The sequence below is a fragment of the Alosa sapidissima genome, chromosome 20 (assembly GCF_018492685.1).
Source record: "Alosa sapidissima isolate fAloSap1 chromosome 20, fAloSap1.pri, whole genome shotgun sequence".
NCBI lineage: Eukaryota > Metazoa > Chordata > Actinopteri > Clupeiformes > Clupeidae > Alosa > Alosa sapidissima.
Genome location: NC_055976.1, coordinates 14,322,546 through 14,327,545, shown reverse-complemented (window position 1 = coordinate 14,327,545; position 5,000 = coordinate 14,322,546). Strand labels below are relative to the sequence as shown.

The window sequence follows — 5,000 nt, the reverse complement described above, 5'->3', positions numbered from 1 at the left end:
ATAATTCCTCCTGAGTTTTTTTTTTTTCTCCTTCTCTTTTTTTTCCGGAAAGAACCACAGTGGTGTTTATTCGAGAGGAATTAATTTTGTGCAAATGGAATGTGCCCCCCCTCTCTCTCTCTGCCTTCCTTTGAGAGTGCTACAAATGCCAAGTGGAGGCTGTTGTCAAATGCTGCTTACGCCCTGTATGTATGTGCTGACAGGCGGCAGTGCGTTTGCCAAGCTAAAGAGAGGCTCTTATCACAAGCTCTATTTTAGCCCTCTGTAGCTGGGTAGGCTTTCAAAATCGACTGTCTCTCGTGCTGTGTTCGCTTTCGTTTTGGTTGCTTTGCTTTTGTTTCGCTAGGTTTTCGTTTCGTGTCATTTTGTTTTGTTTTGTTTTGTTTGTGTGTTTGTTTGTTTTATTCATTGGGCTCCTGTTGGCTCTGCTGGGTTTCCATGGCATTTACGGTTTGCCCTGATCGTTCCCTGCTTGGTCAGACTTCTTTTCCAGTTTTCCACTTTCTGTCAATGGTAATGGAACATTTGTGTGCGTGTGTGTGTGTGTGTGTGTGTGTGTGTGTGTGTGTGTGTGTGTGTGTGTGTGTATGTGTGTGTGTGTGTGTGTGCGTGTGTGTGCGTGTGTGTGTGTGCGTGTGTGCATGACTGTGTGTGTGTTTGACTCCCTGTGTGTGTGCAAATGTGGTGGTGAGTTCTAAATATCTGACAATTTAATGCCGTGCATCCCTCCCCCTTCAAACCACAAATATGTATCAAACGCCACCTATTTCCCGTACGGTTGGTTTAGGATAAGTGCTTAATGAATTCTCCCCTTTGGTTTCCACGCAGTGAATACATCTCGCCATCAAACACAATTGGGTTTTGGCCTGTCAGACGCAGTCAGGCTCATGCGCTTATTTCATTATGGGATTCAAATGACTTTGCTGTGGGGAGGGGCGGGATGATGACAGTACTAGGTAGCGTGCAGCCTCGTCGCTGGGACTGGGAGGAGGAGAGGAGAGGGAGAGGAGAGGGAGAGGAACGCGCCCTGTGGGACAGTCTCTGGCCAGGGAGACGTTTGAAGGAAGGAAAGTGGGCACCCGGCAGCCAGAGACGTGAGCTATATTTACCCCGTTGTCTGGGAAAATTGGGTCGTTCAGGTGACCCGTGCTGAACAGATCCACAAGCTCCATCATGAATCATTGGCTGTTTATAAGGCCTGGGGAGCTTAGAGCGCTAGCCTTAGCGGTAGAGTTAGCGTAGCGCGCAGGGAGGACTGGGGAACTCTGCATGCCTTATGATTTATTATAGCATTAGAGCCTCCATATTATTAATATATTATTGCATACAATTATACTGTTATTATTACTGTCTTATTATCACTATTATGGGTCCTCCTAGATGCAGTGGTAGTAGTTACTTGATGGCTTGTTGTGTAATTTGTGGCTATGGTACAAATAATAATTGAATAGTATCATAGTACACTGTTTTATTCATATTATTACATTTTTATTCACATTATTTGGTCAGGATATGATTAGTCTGGACATTTTTCAGGAGTAGTCAGTGTAAATATTACCTCTCTCACATTTGACTGTCACAAATGTTTTTCCTCTCCTGGCTCCCATTGAAGTGGATTGGGTCTGAGGCTTTGTGGCCGCCGCCTTTGTGTTCGGCACCATGTTCTCATGAACGCTGCGGAAATCTTCAATCTCCACCTCCATCTCTCCTCTCCTCCCGCTTCATCGCCCCAAGAACATGACATGAAAATCTCCACAACAGCATCGAAAAGATCAGGTGTTGGTGTTAGCGGCCAGACAAGAGAGAGTGGAGAGAGAAAGAGAGAGAGAGAGAGTGGGGAGACATGGACAGAAAAAGAGAGAGAGAGAGAGAGAGAGAGGGAGAGAGAGAGACAGGGAGAGAGAGAGAAGGAGAGGTGTTCAGGTTACAAATGAAAGTTACAGGCCCCAGCTTTCGCTGCTATTAGCATTAACCCCTGGCCAGCAGCAGTACAGGTCATTTATTATGAAGCTCGCTGGATGAATACCTCTGGGACAAGGCAACAACACAAGGCCCATTTATTTCCCACACAGACTAATTAAAGCCACAACAGCATTCCTGTCTCACCAACAAATATCCCGACTATTATTTATTTATTTTCTTTAAAAAAAAAAAAAAGAGGGATGGAGTTGGCTTGGGTGAGGATGGGGAACACTGTTGTGGTAGATAAGATGGTCTCCATCATAAAGTATTTAATATTCAGCACTGTGAAGAAACTGCGCCCAACTGTGATCTTTCTTTCTTCTCTGGGCCTGCCATCTGTCATCAATTGTCATCAATTTAATTAACCAGATTGGGGCTTTTAATAATTAATACAGCAATACTGTTATTGCAGAGGAAAGGTAATGGCTGCACATTAGCAGCCATAATGCCCGCTAAACTGGCGGAGAGGAGAGGGGATATTTATAGAAGGCCGCGCTAGCTCTGGGGAGAAGAGTTAGTATCCCTGCGAGGGAAATAAAGCTGGGAGCTTGACACTGTATTAGAGCGATTAATGCAGGAGGGGGTTTTCGCTTCATCTTCAAAGGGAGGCGCGTTTTCTTCGGCGGGCGCTAACCTTCCCTCTGAATGCCGAAATCCTCAAAGTGGCGGGATAAGTTGAGCGCAGGAAGAGAAGGAGGGAGGGGAGCGAGGGAGGGAAGAGGGAGGGAGGGAGGGAGAGAGAGAGAAAACGGCAAGTGAGGTGGGGATGGGCGTCGGTTAGCGAGGTTAAAATGCTGTATCATTGTTCCACAGCCTGAGGGTGCGTGTGTGCATGTGTATGAACGAGTGTGTCTATGCTGTGGATGTGTGTGTGTGTGTGTGTGTGTGTGTATCTCTGTATGAATGTCTTTGTGTGTGTATGTGTGAGCGTATTCATCTGTGTGTGTGTGTGTGTGTGTGTGTGTACCTCTGTGTACCTCTGTCTGTGTGTGTGTACCTGGCTTCTCTCTCTCTCTCTCTCTCTCTTTCTCTCTCTGCCTCTCTCTCCTGGTAACCTCCCCATCACACAGAGACAGACCGTCTCTTTACCTCCTTCCCTCCCTCCTTCTCTCTCCCCTCCCTCTCTCTCTCTCTCTCTCTCTCTCTCTCTCCTCTCTCTCTCTCTCTCTCTCTCTCTCTCTCTCTCTCTCCTGGTAGCCTTCTTATCATTGTCCTCACCCTTAGCGGGCTGCTGACTCACGGTGCCCTGATCTAATTAGATGACCACCTCTCTGTGCCCCGGGCCGGCACCGGTCACATCTTAAATCCTGATGTCTGAGCGGAGTGGACAGGCCTTTAGCAACACCCAGAAGAGATGAGGAGAGAGGAGAGGGAGGGAGGGGTGGAGAAAAAAAACACGAGTACTGAAGATCAAAATGGATGGCCAGTTTTTCGGGGGGTCTTTTTTTTGGTCTAAAAAGTTCAAAGAAAAACACTTGAAGCAGCAGGTTTGTGTGTGTGTGTGTGCGTGTGCGTGTGTGTGTGCGTGTGTGTGTGTGTGTGTGTGTGTGTGCTGGCTGGCGTGCTCATCGGAGGCCTGTGCTCACCAGGCCCTGGGTAATGCGCTCTCTCACTCCAGGTAATTCTCGCTCCCCGCCTCAGTACAGGCTGCCAATTGTGCTCCACTGTCTGTGACTTCATCGCTGTGTGAAGCCAAACGTGACAGCGTATAAACAGTCCATCTCCGCCCCCCTCGCTGCGGTTAAACGGAGGGATGAACGCCCCCACCCCACCCCCACCCCCCACACACACACACACACACACACACACACTCCTCCCTTCCGAAGAAGGCCCTCTCTTCCGCGGAGTGCCAACCAACTCCTAATTGCGAGCGTAGCGGAAAGGGAAAGCTGAGCTGCGGGCGTTTAGCTGCACGCTATAATTCTTACTGGCACAGAGCATTCACAGAGAGAGACCAGCAGCCGCCCGGAGCTGCTCCACAACACGCCTCTTTCTTACGCTGACAATAATGACAGGGAGGGAGATAGTGGACCGCCTCTCCCCCAGCCCCCCCCGAACTCAACCCCAACACTGTCCCCCTCAATGTGGTTAAACAGGGGGATAAACGTGTGTCGCCCCCCCCCCCCCCCCCCCCCCCCCCCGACACACACACGCGCACACACACACACACACACACACACACACACACACACCCTTCCTGTGCAATCTGCCTCCTGGCCTCTCACCGACATGCACGGTTTCGGCTGCCCCACTTTTAAGCAGCTACTGCCGAAACTGTTCATTGCGCAATCCCATTATGCCTTTATGTAATTGTTTTGGGAAGTGCATACTGTGTGTGTGTGTGTGTGTGTGTGTGTGTGTAAGTGTGTGTTTACTTACTTACTAATGTTACCCTTGGGGGTTTGTTTTTCCTTGTGTGTTCACAGCCACGTCCAATGGCTCTATGGAAGGCCTGGAGAACCGCGAGGGAGGAGTGTGTAAGACCCGTGCCATGAAGGTCATCATGAAGGTCGGACAAGGTAATTACGACACCCTAACCGGGGCCGCCACCCCTGTCCCTGGGCCCGACCGCTCCAATCGCTACTATCCTTCTCCTCTTTTCTTTTCTTCTGTTCTCTCGTCCGCTCGATCGTTCTTCGCCCAGCACCTGCGTTTCCCGTGAAACGCAGTTGCCCCCGAGCGCGAGATTGTGTCGATGGAAATTGAATTAGTGTGCAAGGGATTCCAGCCGGTACACGTGTAGCGTGGCTAACACAACAAACGTGCAGAGTGTGGTGGGGGTGGGGGCTGGGGGGGGATGGCTGTTCAGAGCTAATCGTTAATCAGATGGAATTATGGGAAGGAGAGCGAAAGTGTTTATGGAATAAAGGTTTTTTTTTTTTTTTTTTTGCGCATCACCAAGCCCAGTACCATCATGGGCTGTCTGAGTTAATGTGACACAGTAACCAGGAAACAACATCTGCATAGCATGACTGCTTAATTGCATGTTTGGATCTGGCTCGGAAATGCGAAAAACAGACCTGTGTGCAAGTGTGTGT

At 49.2% G+C, this 5,000-nt stretch overlaps 1 pseudogene; it reads left to right on the top strand.

The window, feature by feature from the left end:
* Nucleotides 1-5,000, top strand: part of LOC121694644 — a 59,130-nt pseudogene that overhangs the window by 43,699 nt on the left and 10,431 nt on the right.